The following is a 15,558-nucleotide window of genomic DNA, read 5'->3' on the forward strand; positions in this document are numbered from 1 at the left end:
CACTGTTGGGCTTTAGTTCGCCCTGTATGATCCCACTGTGGGCTTTGGTCCCATACCACTGGGTTCCCGTATACCACTGTGGGCTTTAGTTCCCCTGTATAAAAACCACTGTGTGCTTGTACCCCTGTGTCGAACCTCTGGTGTCAGCTGGTCCCATACCTCTGGTGTCGTACCTCTGGTCCCGTACCTCTGGGTCGTACCTCTGGTCCCATACCTCTGGTCCCATACCTCTGGTGTCGTACCTCTGGTCCCGTACTCTGGTGTCGTACCTCTGGTCCCATACCTCTGGTCCCATACCTCTGGTCCCATGACCTCTGGTCCCATACCTCTGGTCCCGTACCTCTGGTCCCATACCTCTGGTGTCGCACCTCTGGTCCCATACCTCTGGTCCCATACCTCACCCTGGTCCCATACCTCGCTCCTCTGGTCCCGTACCTCTGGTGTCGTACCTCTGGTCCCATACCTCTGGTCCCATACCTCTGGTGTCGTACCTCTGGTCCCATACCTCTGGTCCCATACCTCTGGTGTCGTACCTCTGGTGTCGTACCTCTGGTCCCATACCTCTGGTCCCATACCTCTGGTGTCGTACCTCTGGTCCCGTACCTCTGGTCCCGACCTCTGGTGCCGTACTCTGGTTCGTACCTCTGGTGCCGTACCTCTGGTCCCATACCTCTGGTCCCAACCTCTGGTGTCGTACCTCTGGTCGCACCTCTGGTCGCACCTCTGGGTCTAGTGACCTCTGGTCCCGTACCTCTGGTGTCGTACTCTGGTGTCGTACCTCTGGTCCCATACCTCTGGTGTCGTACTCTGGTCCCATACCTCTGGTCCCGTACGGTGTCGCACTCTGGTGTCGTACCTCTGGTGTCGTACCTCTGGTGTCGTACTCTGGTGTCGTACCTCTGGTCCCGTACCTCTGGTCCCATACCTCTGGTCCCATACCTCTGGTCCCATACCTCTGGTGTCGTACCTCTGGTGTCGTACCTCTGGTCCCGTACCTCTGGTGTCGTACCTCTGGTCCCATACCTCTGGTCCCGTACCTCTGGTCCTGTACCTCTGGTGTCGTACCTCTGGTCCCGTACCTCTGGTCCCATACCTCTGGTCCCATACCTCTGGTCCCATACCTCTGGTGTCGTACCTCTGGTCCCGTACCTCTGGTGTCGTACCTCTGGTCCCATACCTCTGGTCCCATACCTCTGGTCCCATACCTCTGGTGTCGTACCTCTGGTCCCATACCTCTGGTCCCATACCTCTGGTGTCGTACCTCTGGTCCCATACCTCTGGTCCCATACCTCTGGTCCCATACCTCTGGTGTCGTACCTCTGGTGTCGTACCTCTGGTGTCGTACCTCTGGTGTCGTACCTCTGGTCCCATACCTCTGGTGTCGTACCTCTGGTCCCATACCTCTGGTCCCGTACCTCTGGTCCCATACCTCTGGTCCCATACCTCTGGTCCCATACCTCTGGTGTCGTACCTCTGGTGTCGTACCTCTGGTCCCATACCTCTGGTGTCGTACCTCTGGTCCCGTACCTCTGGTCCCGTACCTCTGGTCCCATACCTCTGGTCCCATACCTCTGGTGCCGTACCTCTGGTGTCGTACCTCTGGTCCCGTACCTCTGGTGTCGTACCTCTGGTGTCGTACCTCTGGTGTCGTACCTCTGGTGTCGTACCTCTGGTCCCATACCTCTGGTGTCGTACCTCTGGTGTCGTACCTCTGGTCCCATACTCTGGTGTCGTACCTCTGGTGCCGTACCTCTGGTGTCGCTACCTCTGGTGTCGTACCTCTGGTCCCATACCTCTGGTGCCGTACCTCTGGTGTCGTGACCTCTGGTCCCATACCTCTGGTGTCGCACCTCTGGTCCCATACCTCTGGTCCCATACCTCTGGTGTCGTACCTCTGGTCCCATACCTCTGGTGTCGTACCTCTGGTCCCATACCTCTGGTGTCGTACCTCTGGTGTCGTACCTCTGGTCCCATACCTCTGGTGTCGCTCTGGTCCCATACCTCTGGTCCCATACCTCTGGTCCCATACCTCTGGTCCCGTACCTCTGGTCCCGTACCTCTGGTCTCGTACCTCTGGTCCCATACCTCTGGTCCCATACCTCTGGTCCCGTACCTCTGGTGTCGTACCTCTGGTGTCGTACCTCTGGTGTCGTACCTCTGGTGTCGCACTCTGTCGTACCTCTGGCGTACCTCTGGTGTCGACTGGTCACCTCTGGTGTCGTACCTCTGGTGTCGTACCTCTGGTCCCATACCTCTGGTGTCGTACCTCTGGTGTCGTACCTCTGGTGTCGTACCTCTGGTCCCGTACCTCTGGTCCCATACCTCTGGTGTCGTACCTCTGGTCCCGTACCTCTGGTGTCGTACCTCTGGTCCCATACCTCTGGTCCCATACCTCTGGTCCCATACCTCTGGTCCCGTACCTCTGGTCCCGTACCTCTGGTCCCATACCTCTGGTGTCGTACCTCTGGTGTCGTACCTCTGGTCCCATACCTCTGGTGTCGTACCTCTGGTCCCATACCTCTGGTCCCATACCTGGGTCATACCTCTGGTCCCGTACTCTGGTCCCGTACCTCTGGTCGCGTACCTCTGGTGTCGTACCTCTGGTCCCATACCTCTGGTGTCGTACCTCTGTACCTCTGGTGTCGTACTCTGGTCCCATACCTCTGGTGTCGTACCTCTGGTGTCGTACCTCTGGTGTCGTACCTCTGGTGTCGTACCTCTGGTCCCATACCTCTGGTGTCGTACCTCTGGTGTCGTACCTCTGGTCCCATACCTCTGGTGTCGTACCTCTGGTGTCGTACCTCTGGTGTCGTACCTCTGGTCCCATACCTCTGGTGTCGTACCTCTGGTGTCGTACCTCTGGTCCCGTACCTCTGGTCCCGTACCTCTGGTGTCGTACCTCTGGTGTCGTACCTCTGGTCTCATACCTCTGGTCCCATACCTCTGGTGTCGTACCTCTGGTCCCATACCTCTGGTCCCATACCTCTGGTGTCGTACCTCTGGTCCCATACCTCTGGTGTCGTACCTCTGGTGTCGTACCTCTGGTGTCGTACCTCTGGTCCCGTACCTCTGGTGTCGTACCTCTGGTGTCGTACCTCTGGTGTCGTACCTCTGGTCCCGTACCTCTGGTGTCGTACCTCTGGTCCCATACCTCTGGTGTCGTACCTCTGGTGTCGTACCTCTGCTCTGGTGTCGTACTCTGGTCCCATACCTCTGGTGTCGTACCTCTGGTCCCATACCTCTGGTCCCATACCTCTGGTGTCGTACCTCTGGTGTCGTACCTCTGGTGTCGTACCTCTGGTGTCGTACCTCTGGTGTCGTACCTCTGGTGTCGTACCTCTGGTCCCATACCTCTGGTCCCATACCTCTGGTGTCGTACCTCTGGTCCCATACCTCTGGTGTCGTACTTGGTCCCATACCTCTGGTGTCGTACTCTGTCACCTCTGGTGGTGTCGTACCTCTGGTCCCATACCTCTGGTGTCGTACCTCTGGTGTCGTACCTCTGGTGTCGACATCCTCTGGTGTCGTACTCTGGTGCTCGCACTTCTGGTGTCGTACCTCTGGTGTCGTACCTCTGGTGTCGTACCTCTGGTGTCGTACCTCTGGTGTCGTACCTCTGGTCCCATACCTCTGGTGTCGTACCTCTGGTGTCGTACCTCTGGTGTCGTACCTCTGGTGTCGTACCTCTGGTGTCGTACCTCTGGTCCCATACCTCTGGTCCCATACCTCTGGTGTCGTACCTCTGGTGTCGTACCTCTGTGTCGCATACCTCTGGTGTCGTACCTCTGGTGTCGTACCTCTGGTCCCATACCTCTGGTCCCATACCTCTGGTGTCGTACCTCTGGTGTCGTACCTCTGGTGTCGTACCTCTGGTCCCATACCTCTGGTCCCATACCTCTGGTGTCGTACCTCTGGTCCCATACCTCTGGTGTCGTACCTCTGGTGTCGTACCTCTGGTGTCGTACCTCTGGTGTCGTACCTCTGGTCCCATACCTCTGGTCCCATACCTCTGGTCTCGTACCTCTGGTCCCATACCTCTGGTCCCATACCTCTGGTCCCGTACCTCTGGTCCCATACCTCTGGTCCCATACCTCTGGTCCCATACCTCTGGTCCCATACCTCTGGTCCCATACCTCTGGTGTCGTACCTCTGGTCCCATACCTCTGGTCCCATACCTCTGGTCCCATACCTCTGGTCCCATACCTCTGGTCCCATACCTCTGGTCCCATACCTCTGGTCCCATACCTCTGGTCCCATACCTCTGGTGTCGTACCTCTGGTCCCATACCTCTGGTCCCATACCTCTGGTCCCATACCTCTGGTGCCGTACCTCTGGCGTACCTCTGGTCCCATACCTCTGGTCCCATACCTCTGGTCCCATACCTCTGGTCCCATACCTCTGGTCCCATACCGTCCCATACCTCTGGTCCCATACCTCTGGTCCCATACCTCTGGTCCCATACCTCTGGTCCCATACCTCTGGTCCCATACCCTGGTCCCTACCTCTGGTCCCATACCTCGGCTGGTCCCATACCTCTGGTGTCGTACCTCTGGTCCCATACCTCTGGTCCCGTACCTCTGGTCCCGTACCTCTGGTCCCATACCTCTGGTGTCGTACCTCTGGTCCCATACCTCTGGTGTCGACGCGTACTCTGGTGTCGTACCTCTGGTCCCCAGGTCCCATACCTCTGGTGTCGCGATCTGGTCCCGCACTCTGGTCATACTCGGGGACCTGGGTGTATGCTGCACTAGGGGATGGTTTCCCAGACTCTGGGGCATTGGGGGTGTATCTGGTCCCATACCTCTGGTCCCGTACCTCTGGTGTCGCATCCTCTGGTCCCATACCTCTGGTGTCGATTCCTGGTGTCGCACCTCTGGTCCCATACCTCTGGTGCCGTACCTCTGGTCCCATACCTCTGTCCCACTCTGGTTGCTCTGGTCCCGTACTCTGGTCCCTACCTCTGGTCCCATACCTCTGGTGTCGTACCTCTGGTGTCGTACCTCTGGTGTCGTACCTCTGGTGTCGTACCTCTGGTGTCGTACCTCTGGTGTCGTACTCTGGTGTCGTACTCTGTCCCATACCTCTGGTCCCATACCCTGGCGCACTCTGGTCCCATACCTCTGGTGCCGCCTCTGGTGTCGTACCTCTGGTCCATCTGGTCCCAATCTGGTGTCACCGGTGTTGATCTACCTCTGGTGCGTACTCTGGTGTCGTACCTCTGGTCCCATACCTCTGGTGTCGTACCTCTGGTCCGGTCCTACCTCTGGTCCTCGTGCCTCGTCCCATACCTCTGGTGTCGTGCCTCTGGTCTCGTACCTCTGGTCCCGTACCTCTGGTCCCATACCTCTGGTCCCATACCTCTGGTCCCATACCTCTGGTGTCGTACCTCTGGTCCCATACCTCTGGTCCCGTACCTCTGGTGTCGTACCTCTGGTGTCGTACCTCTGGTCCCATACCTCTGGTCCCATACCTCTGGTGTCCGGTGTACTCGGTCATACCTCTGGTGTCGTACCTCTGGTGTCGTACCTCTGGCCCTACCTCTGAGTCTCATACGTCTGGTCCCGTACTCTGGTGTCCCTGGTGTCGCACTCTGGTCCCATACCTCTGGTGCCGTACCTCTGGTGTCGTACCTCTGGTGTCGTACCTCTGGTGTCATACCTCTGGTGCCGTACCTCTGGTGTCGTACCTCTCCACTGGTCCCATACCTCTGGTCCCATACCTCTGGTCCCATACCTCTGGGTCGCACCTCTGGTCCGTACCTCTGGTCCCGTACCTCTGGTCCCATACCTCTGGTCCCGTACCTCTGGTCCCATACCTCTGGTCCCGTACCTCTGGTCCCATACCTCTGGTCCCGTACCTCTGGTCCCGTACCTCTGGTCCCATACCTCTGGTCCCATACCTCTGGGTGCACTCTGGTCCCATACCTCTGGTCGCCGTACCTGGGTCGTACCTCTGGTCCCATACCTCTGGTCCCATACCTCTGGTGTCGTACCTCTGGTGCCGTACCTCTGGTGTCGCACTTGGTGTCGACTCTGGGCGCACTCTGGTCCCATACCTCTGGTGCCATACCTCTGGTCCCGTACCTCTGGTCCCATACCTCTGGTCGTACCCTGGCGTCGCACCTCTGGTGCCGTACCTCTGGTGCCATACCTCTGGTCCCGTACCTCTGGTGCTTCGTACCTCTGGTCCCGTACTCTGGTGCCGTACCTCTGGTGTCGTCATGCCTCTGGTGTCGTACCTCTGGTGTCGTACCTCTGGTGCTTCGCACCTCTGGTGTCGTACCTCTGGTCGCGTGACCTCTGGTGTCGTACCTCTGGTCCCATGCCTCTGGTCCCATACCTCTGGTGTCGTACCTCTGGTGCCCATACCTCTGGTGTCGTACCTCTGGTGTCGTACCTCTGGTGTCGCACCTCGGTCCCTACCTCTGGTGCCATACCTCTGGCCGTTACCTCTGGTCCCATACCTCTGGTGTCGTACCTCTGGTGCTGCACTCTGGCTGCTCGTACCTCTGGTGTCGTACCTCTGGTGTCGTACCTCTGGTCTCGTACCTCTGGACTCTGGCCTCTTGGTGTCGTACCTCTGGTGTCATACCTCTGGTCCGCTACCTCTGGTGTCGTACCCTGGCACCTCTGGTCCCGGCCTCGTACCTCTGGTCCGCACGGTTACTCTGGTGTCGTACCTCTGGTATCGCATACCTCTGGTGTCGTACCTCTGGTGTCGCTACCTCTGGTGTCGTACCTCTGGTGTCGTACCTCTGGTCCCGTACCTCTGGTGTCGTACCTGTTAGTCTCCTGCCGTGTGTCTCAAATGGCATACTACTCCCTATATAGTCGACTACTTTCAACTAGAGCCCGTAAGGAATAGGGTGGCATTTGGCAGACACACCTGGTGAATAGTGGTTAGGGAAGTAAACAGATATGAAATGCAGTGTTGGGTGATTAGGTTTGAGGTTAGGGGGGTAGCTAGCTAGTTGTTTGTAAGCTACAGGTTGGTGTCCGGGTAGGGGGGTAGCTAGCTAGTTGTTTGGAAGCTACATGTTGGGGTCTGGGAAAAAGGGGTAGCTAGCTAGAGGTTCAGAAGCTAGAGGTTGGGGTTAGGGTTAGGGGGGAAGCTAACTAGAGGTTCGGAAGCTAGAGGTTGGAGTCTGGGTTAGTGGGGAAGCTAACTAGAGGTTGGGGTCTGGGTTAGGGAGGTAGCTAGCTAGAGGTTGGGGTCTGGGTTAGTGGGGAAGCTAACTAGAGGTTTGGGGGTGTCTGGGTTAGGGGGAAGCTACTAGAGGTTGGGGTCTGGGTTAGGGAGGTAGCTAGCTAGAGGTTGGGGTCTGGGTTAGGGAGGTAGCTAGCTAGAGGTTGGGGTCTGGGTTAGGGGGGTAGCTAGCTAGAGGTTGGGGTCTGGGTTAGGGAGGTAGCTAGAGGTTGGGGTTAGGGAGGAGTTAGGTCAGATTCGGGGTCTAGTGGGAGGTAGGGTTAGGGGTCTGGGTTAGGGGCAGGTAGCTGGCTAGAGGTTGGGGTCTGGCTTAGGGAGGTAGCTAGCTAGAGTTTGGAGTCTGGGTTTGGGGGGTAGCTAGCTAGAGGTTGGGGTCTGGGTTAGGGAAGTAGCTAGCTAGAGGTTGGGGTCTGGTTTAGGGAGGTAGCTAGCTAGAGGTTGGAGTAGGGGTAGCTAGAGGTTGGGGTCTGGGTTAGGGGGGTAGCTAGCTAGAGGTTGGGGGGGTTAGGGGAGGCGGTGGGGGGAGGGTTTGGGGTCTGGGTTAGGGGGAGTAGGCTAGAGGTTGGGGTCTGGGGTTAGGGGGGTAGCTACTAGAGTGGTCTGGGTTAGGGGAGGTTAGAGGTTGGGGTCTGGGTTAGGGGGGTAGCTAGCTAGAGGTTGGGGTCTGGGGTTAGGGGGTAGGGAGACAGAGGTTGGGAGTCTGGGTTAGGGGGTAGCTAGAGGTTGGGGTCTGGGGTTAGGGGGTAGCTAGCTAGAGGTTGGGGTCTGGAGTTAGGGGGTAGCTAGCTAGAGGTTGGGGTCTGGAGTTAGGGGGTAGGTAGTTAGAGGTTGGGAGTCTGGGTTAGGGGGTAGCTAGCTAGAGGTTGGGGTCCGGGTTAGGGGGGTAGTTGGTTAGAGGTTGGGGTCTGGGGTTAGGGGGTAGCTAGAGGTTGGGGTCTGGGTTAGGGGGTAGCTAGCTAGGGAGGTTGGGGTCTGGGATAGGGGGTAGGAGTTAGAGGTTGGGGTCTGGGGTTAGGGGGTAGGGCTAGAGGTTGGGGTCTGGGTTAGGGGGGTGAGCTAGCTAGAGGTTGGGGTCTGGGTTAGGGGGTAGGGTTAGAGGTTGGGGTCTGGGTTAGGGGGTAGGGTTAGAGGTTGGGGGTCTGGGTTAGGGGGTAGCTAGCTAGAGGTTGGGGTCTGGGTTAGGGGGTAGCTAGTAGAGGTTGGGGTCTGGGTTAGGGGGTAGGGTTAGAGGTTGGGGTCTGGGTTAGGGGGTAGCTATCTAGAGGTTGGGGTCTGGAGGTTAGGGGGTAGGGTTAGAGGTTGGGGTCTGGGTTAGGGGTAGGGCTAGAGGTTGGGGTCTGGGTTAGGGGGTAGCTAGCGAGGTTGGGGTCTGGGTTAGGGGGTAGGGCTAGAGGTTGGTGGTTGGGTTAGGGGGTAGCTGGGTTAGGGAGGTAGCTAGCTAGAGGTTGGGGTCTGGGTTAGGGGGTAGCTAGCTAGAGGTTGGGGTCTGGGTTAGGGGGTAGCTAGCTAGAGGTTGGGTCTGAGTTAGGGGGTGAGAGGTTGGGGTCTGGGTTAGGGGAGGCTAGATGGGTTAGGAGGTAGCTAGAGGTTGGGGTCTGGGTTAGGGGGTAGGGTTAGAGGTTGGGGTCTGGGTTAGGGGGTAGGGTTAGAGGTTGGGGTCTGGGTTAGGGGGTAGGTTAGAGGTTGGGGTCTGGGTTAGGGGGTAGGGTTAGAGGTTGGGGGTCTGGGTTAGGGGGCTAGCTAGAGGTTGGGTCTGGGTTAGGGGGTAGGGGTTGAGGTAGGGAGGTTGGGGTCTGGGTTAGGGGGTAGCTAGCTAGAGGTTGGGGTCTGGGTTAGGGGGGTAGCTAGCTAGAGGTTGGGGTCTGGAGTTAGGGGGGTAGCTAGGCTAGAGGTTGGGGTTGGGTTAGGGGGTAGTGGCTAGAGGTTGGGGTCTGGGTTAGGGGGTAGCTAGCTAGAGGTTGGGGTCTGGGTTAGGGGGTAGGGTTAGAGGTTGGGGTCTGGGTTAGGGGTAGTTAGCTAGAGGTTGGGGTCTGGGTAGGTAGCTAGCTAGAGGTTGGTGTCTGGGTTAGGGGGTAGCTATCTAGAGGTTGGGGTCTGGGTTAGGGGGTAGCTAGCTAGAGGTTGGGGTCTGGTTTAGGGAGGTAGGGGCTAGAGGTTGGGGTCTGGGTTAGGGGGTAGGAGGTGGGTTAGGGGGTTGGGGTCTGGGGGTTAGGGGGTAGGGTAGGAGCTAGAGGTTGGGGTCTGGGTTAGGGGGGTAGGGTTAGAGGTTGGGGTCTGGGGTTAGGGGTAGGGTTAGAGGTTGGGGTCTGGGTTAGGGGGTAGGGCTAGAGGTTGGGGTCTGGGTTAGGGGGTAGCTAAGCTAGAGGTTGGAGTCTGGGTTAGGGGGTAGCTGGTTAGAGGTTGGGGTCTGGGTTAGGGGGGTAGCCTAGGTTAGAGGTTGGGGTCTGGGTTAGGGGGGTAGCTATCTAGAGGTTGGGGTCTGGGTTAGGGGGGAGTAGCGAGGTTAGGTCTAGAGGTTGGGGTCTGGGTTAGGGGGGGGTTAGAGGTTGGGGTCTGGGTAGGGGGTAGCTATTAGGAGGTTGGGGTCTAGCTAGAGGTTGGGGTCTGGGTTGGTTAGGGGTTAGGAGGTTGGGGTCTGGGTTAGGGGGTAGGGTCTAGAGGTTGGGGTCTGGGTTAGGGGGTAGCTAGTCAGAGGTTGGGGTCTGGGTTAGGGGGTAGCTAGCTAGAGGTTGGGGTCTGGGTTAGGGGGTAGCTAGCTAGAGGTTGGGGTCTGGGTTAGGGGGGTAGCTAGCTAGAGGTTGGGGTCTGGGTTAGGGGGTAGGCTAGTAGGTTGGGGTCTGGGTTAGGGGGTAGCTAGCTAGAGGTTGGGGTCTGGGTTAGGGGGGTAGCTAGCTAGAGGTTGGGGTCTGGGTTAGGGGGGTAGCTAGAGGTTGGGGTCTGGGTTAGGGGGTGGGTTAGAGGTTGGGGTCTGGGTTAGGGGGTAGCGGTTAGAGGTTGGGGTCTGGGTTAGGGGGGGGTAGCTAGAGGTTGGGGTCTGGGTTAGGGGGTAGGGTTAGAGGTTGGGGTCTGGGTTAGGGGGGTAGCTAGAGGTTGGGGTCTGGGTTAGGGGGAGCTAGCTAGAGGTTGGGGTCTGGGTTAGGGGGTAGTGGTTAGAGGTTGGGGTCTGGGTTAGGGGGTAGCTGGCTAGAGGTTGGGGTCTGGGTTAGGGGGTAGGGCTAGAGGTTGGGGTCTGGGTTAGGGGGTAGGGTTAGAGGTTGGGGTCTGGGTTAGGGGGTAGGGTTAGAGGTTGGGGTCTGGGTTAGGGGGTAGCTATCTAGAGGTTGGGGTCTGGGTTAGGGGGTAGATGGCTAGAGGTTGGGGTCTGGGTTAGGGGGGTAGGGTTAGAGGTTGGGGTCTGGGTTAGGGGTAGGGGTCTAGAGGTTGGGTGGGTTAGGGGGTAGGGTTAGAGGTTGGGGTCTGGGTTAGGGGGGTGCTAGCTAGAGGTTGGGGTCTGGGTTAGGGGGGTAGGGTTAGAGGTTGGGGTCTGGGTTAGGGGGTAGGTTAGAGGTTGGGGTCTGGGTTAGGGGGTAGCTAGCTAAGAGGTTGGGGTCTGGGTTAGGGGGTAGGCTAGAGGTTGGGGTCTGGGTTAGGGGGTAGCTAGCTAGAGGTTGGGGTCTGGGTTAGGGAGGTAGGGGTTAGAGGTTGGGGTCTGGGTTAGGGGGTAGGGTTAGAGGTTGGGGTCTGGGTTAGGGGGTAGGGGTTAGAGGTTGGGGTCTGGGTTAGGGGGGTAGCTAGCTAGAGGTTGGGGTCTGGGTTAGGGGGGTAGCTATCTAGAGGTTGGGGTCTGGGTTAGGGGGGTAGGGTTAGAGGTTGGGGTCTGGGTTAGGGGGTAGCTACTCCAGAGGTTGGGGTCTGGGTTAGGGGGGTAGCTAGCTAGAGGTTGGGGTCTGGGTTTGGGGGTAGCTAGCTAGAGGTTGGGGTCTGGGTTAGGGGTAGGGCTAGAGGTTGGAGTCTGGGTTAGGGGGTAGCTATCTAGAGGTTGGGGTCTGGGTTAGGAAGTAGGGCTAGAGGTTGGGGTCTGGGTTAGGGGGTAGCAGAGGTTGGGGTCTGGGTTAGGGGGTAGCTAGAGGTTGGGGTCTGGGTTAGGGGGTAGGGCTAGAGGTTGGGGTCTGGGTTGGGGGTAGCTAGCTAGAGGTTGGGGTCTGGGTTAGGGGGAGCTAGCTAGAGGTTGGGGTCTGGGTTAGGGGGGTAGGTGAGGTTGGGGTTGGGTTAGGGGGGTAGTTAGGGGAGGTTGGGGTCTGGGTTAGGGGGGTAGGGCTAGAGGTTGGGGTCTGGGTTAGGGGGTAGGGTTAGAGGTTGGGGTCTGGGTTAGGGGGTAGGGTTAGAGGTTGGGGTCTGGGTTAGGGGGTAGGGTATAGAGGTTGGGGTCTGGGTTAGGGGGTAGCTAGCTAGAGGTTGGGGTCGGGTTAGGGGGGTAGGGTTAGAGGTTGGGGTCTGGGTTAGGGGGTAGCTAGCTGGGGTAGGGAGCTAGAGGTTGGGGTCTGGGTTAGGGAGCTGCTAGAGGTTGGGGGGGCTAGGGGAGCTAGAGGTTGGGGTCTGGGTTAGGGGGAGCTAGCTAGAGGTTGGGGGGTCTGGGTTAGGGGGTAGGGTTAGAGGTTGGGGTCTGGGTTAGGGGGTAGCTAGCTGAGAGGTTGGGGTCTGGGTTAGGGGGGTAGGTAGAGGTTGGGGTCTGGGTTAGGGGGTAGCTAGCTAGAGGTTGGGGTCTGGGTTAGGGGGGTAGTTAGTTAGAGGTGGGGTCTGGGTTAGGGGGTAGGGTTAGAGGTTGGGGTCTGGGTTAGGGGGTAGGAGCTAGAGGTTGGGGTCTGGGTTAGGGGGGTAGCTAGCTAGAGGTTGGGGTCTGGGTTAGGGGGGTAGCTAGCTAGAGGTTGGGGTCTGGGTTAGGGGGGTAGCTAGCTAGAGGTTGGGGTCTGGGTTAGGGGGGTAGGGCTAGAGGTTGGGGTCTGGGTTAGGGGGTAGTTAGAGGTTGGGGTCTGGGTTAGGGGGTAGGTGACTAGAGGTTGGGGTCTGGGTTAGGGGGGGTAGCTAGCTAGAGGTTGGGGTCTGGGTTAGGGGGTAGGGTTAGAGGTTGGGGTCTGGGTTAGGGGGTAGCTAGCTAGAGGTTGGGGTCTGGGTTAGGGGGGTAGCTAGCTAGAGGTTGGGGTCTGGGTTAGGGGGGTTGGGTTAGAGGTTGGGGTCTGGGTTAGGGGGTAGCTAGCTAGAGGTTGGGGTCTGGGTTAGGGGGGTAGCTAGCTAGAGGTTGGGGTCTGGGTTAGGGGGTAGGGTGAGGGGGGTGGAGGGTTGGGGACGTTGGGGGTAGGGTTAGAGGTTGGGGTCTGGGTTAGGGGGGTAGCTATCTAGAGGTTGGGGTCTGGGTTAGGGGGGTAGGGTTAGAGGTTGGGGTCTGGGTTAGGGGGGTAGCTATCTAGAGGTTGGGGTCTGGGTTAGGGGGTAGGGTTAGAGGTTGGGGTCTGGGTTAGGGGGGTAGGGTTAGAGGTTGGGGTCTGGGTTAGGGGGTAGGTTAGAGGTTGGGGTCTGGGTTAGGGGGGTAGCTACTAGAGGTTGGGTTGGGTTAGGGGGGTAGCTACTAGAGGTTGGGGTCTGGGTTAGGGGGTAGCTATCTAGAGGTTGGGGTCTGGGTTAGGGGGTAGGGTTAGAGGTTGGGGTGGGTTAGGGGTAGCTCTAGAGGTTGGGGTCTGGGTTAGGGGTAGCTAGCTAGAGGTTGGGGTCTGGGTTAGGGGGTAGTAGAGGTTGGGGTCTGGGTTAGGGGGGTAGGCTATCTAGAGGTTGGGGTCGGGTTAGGGGGTAGAGGTTAGAGGTTGGGGTCTGGGTTAGGGGGTAGCTAGCTAGAGGTTGGGGTCTGGGTTAGGGGGTAGCTATCTAGAGGTTGGGGTCTGGGTTAGGGGGGTAGGGTTAGAGGTTGGGGTCTGGGTTAGGGGGGTAGGAGTTAGAGGTTGGGGTCTGGGTTAGGGGGGTAGGGTTAGAGGTTGGGGTCTGGGTTAGGGGGGTAGCTATCTAGAGGTTGGGGTCTGGGTGGAGGGTTAGAGGTTGGGAGTTTGGGTTAGGGGGTAGCGAGGCTAGGAGGTTGGGGTCTGGGTTAGGGGGTAGTTAGGAGGTTGGGGTCTGTTAGGGGGTAGCTAGCTAGAGGTTGGGGTCTGGGTTAGGGGGTAGCTAGCTGAGGTTGGGGTCTGGGTATGGGGGTAGGGGAGGTTGGGGTCTGGGTTAGGGGGGGAGCTGAGCTAGAGGTTGGGGTCTGGGTTAGGGGGTAGGGTTAGAGGTTGGGGTCTGGGTTAGGGGGGTAGCCTAGCTAGAGGTTGGGGTCTGGGTTAGGGGGGTAGTGGTTAGAGGTTGGGGTCTGGGTTAGGGGGTAGCTAGCTAGAGGTTGGGGTCTGGGTTAGGGGGTAGGGCTAGAGGTTGGGGGGTTAGGGGGTAGGAGGGGGGCTGGGTTAGGGGGTAGCTAGCTAGAGGTTGGGGTCTGTGGGGGGTAGGGTTAGAGGTTGGGGTCTGGGTTAGGGGGTAGGGTTAGAGGTTGGGGTCTGGGGTTAGGGGGGTAGCTAGCTAGAGGTTGGGGTCTGGGTTAGGGGGGTAGGGTTAGAGGTTGGGGTCTGGGTTAGGGGGGTAGGGTTAGAGGTTGGGGTCTGGGTTAGGGGGGGTAGAGCTAGAGGTTGGGGTCTGGGTTAGGGGGTAGGGTTAGAGGTTGGGGTCTGGGTTAGGGGGGTAGGGTTAGAGGTTGGGGTCTGGGTTTGGGGGTAGTAGCTAGGAGGTTGGGGTCTGGGTTAGGGGTAGCTATCTAGAGGTTGGGGTCTGGGTTAGGGGGTAGGGGTTAGAGGTTGGGGTCTGGGGTTAGGGGGTAGCTAGCTAGAGGTTGGGGTCTGGGTTAGGGGGTAGGGTTAGAGGTTGGGGTCTGGGTTAGGGGGTAGCTATCTAGAGGTTGGGGTCTGGGTTAGGGGGGAGGGAGAGGGCGGGTAGGGGGGTAGCTATTAGAGGTTGGGGTCTGGGTTAGGGGGTAGCTATCTAGAGGTTGGGGTCTGGGTTAGAGGGGTAGGGTTAGAGGTTGGGGTCTGGGTTAGGGGGTAGCTGCTAGAGGTTGGGGTCTGGGTTAGGGGGTAGCTAGCTAGAGGTTGGGGTCTGGGTTAGGGGGTAGCAGCTGAGGTTGGGGTCTGGGTTAGGGGGTAGCTATCTAGAGGTTGGGGTCTGGGTTAGGGGGTAGCTAGAGGTTGGGGTCTGGGTTAGGGGGTAGCTATACTAGAGGTTGGGGTCTGGGTTAGGGGGTAGCTAGCTAGAGGTTGGGGGTCTGGGTTAGGGGGGTAGGGTTAGAGGTTGGGGTCTGGGTTAGGGGGTAGCGGTAGAGGTTGGGGTCTGGGTTAGGGGGTAGTTAGAGGTTGGGGTCTGGGTTAGGGGGGTAGTAGTTAGAGGTTGGGGTCTGGGTTAGGGGGTAGGGTTAGAGGTTGGGGTCTGGGTTAGGGGGTAGGGTTAGAGGTTGGGGTCTGGGTTAGGGGGGTAGGGTTAGAGGTTGGGGTCTGGGTTAGGGGGGTAGCTAGCTAGAGGTTGGGGTCTGGGTTAGGGGGGGTAGGGTTAGAGGTTGGGGTCTGGGTTAGGGGGGTAGGAGAGGTTGGGGTGTAGGGGGTGTAGGGGGTAGCAGCTAGAGGTTGGGGTCTGGGTTAGGGGGTAGGGTTAGAGGTTGGGGTCTGGGTTAGGGGGTAGTGGTTAGAGGTTGGGGTCTGGGTTAGGGGGTAGCGGTTAGAGGTTGGGGTCTGGGTTAGGGGGTAGCTAGCTAGAGGTTGGGGTCTGGGTTGGGGGTAGCTAGCTAGAGGTTGGGGTCTGGGTTAGGGGGTAGCTAGCTAGAGGTTGGGGTCTGGGGTTAGGGGGTAGCTAGCTAGAGGTTGGGGTCTGGGTTAGGGGGTAGGGCTAGAGGTTGGGGTCTGGGTTAGGGGGGTAGCTAGCTAGGTAGGGTTAGGAGGTTGGGGTCTGGGTTAGGGGGTAGGGGTTAGAGGTTGGGGTCTGGGTTAGGGGGGTAGCTAGCTAGAGGTTGGGGTTGGGCTAGGGGGGTAGCTAGCAGAGGTGGGGGTCTGGGTTAGGGGGTAGGGTTAGAGGTTGGGGCCCCGGGTGAGGGGGGTAGGGAGCTGAGGTTGGGGTCTGGGTTAGGGGGGTAGGGTTAGAGGTTGGGGTCTGGGTTAGGGGGGTAGCTAGCTAGAGGTTGGGGTCTGGGTTAGGGGGGTAGGGCTAGAGGTTGGGGTCTGGGTTAGGGGGGTAGGTAGAGAGGTTGGGGTCTGGGTTAGGGGGTAGCTAGCTAGAGGTTGGGGTCTGGGTTAGGGGGTAGAGGGGGGAGGGGAGATA

General features: G+C 58.9%; 1 protein-coding gene and 1 long non-coding RNA gene across 3 annotated transcripts in view; one reads left to right on the plus strand and one right to left on the minus strand.

Moving 5' to 3' along the window:
• Nucleotides 1–15,558, plus strand: part of cass4 (Cas scaffold protein family member 4) — a gene marked incomplete at its 5' end in the record, with an annotated part of 34,236 nt that overhangs the window by 9,967 nt on the left and 8,711 nt on the right.
• LOC123492026 lies at nucleotides 5,761–7,241 on the minus strand. The gene is made up of 3 exons (XR_006661591.1): nucleotides 6,725–7,241; nucleotides 5,951–5,992; nucleotides 5,761–5,899 (listed from the first exon to the last, which is right to left on the minus strand). It is a non-coding gene; the product is annotated as an uncharacterized LOC123492026 (long non-coding RNA).

The sequence above is a fragment of the Coregonus clupeaformis genome, chromosome 12, assembly GCF_020615455.1.
Source record: "Coregonus clupeaformis isolate EN_2021a chromosome 12, ASM2061545v1, whole genome shotgun sequence".
Classification (NCBI taxonomy): domain Eukaryota; kingdom Metazoa; phylum Chordata; class Actinopteri; order Salmoniformes; family Salmonidae; genus Coregonus; species Coregonus clupeaformis.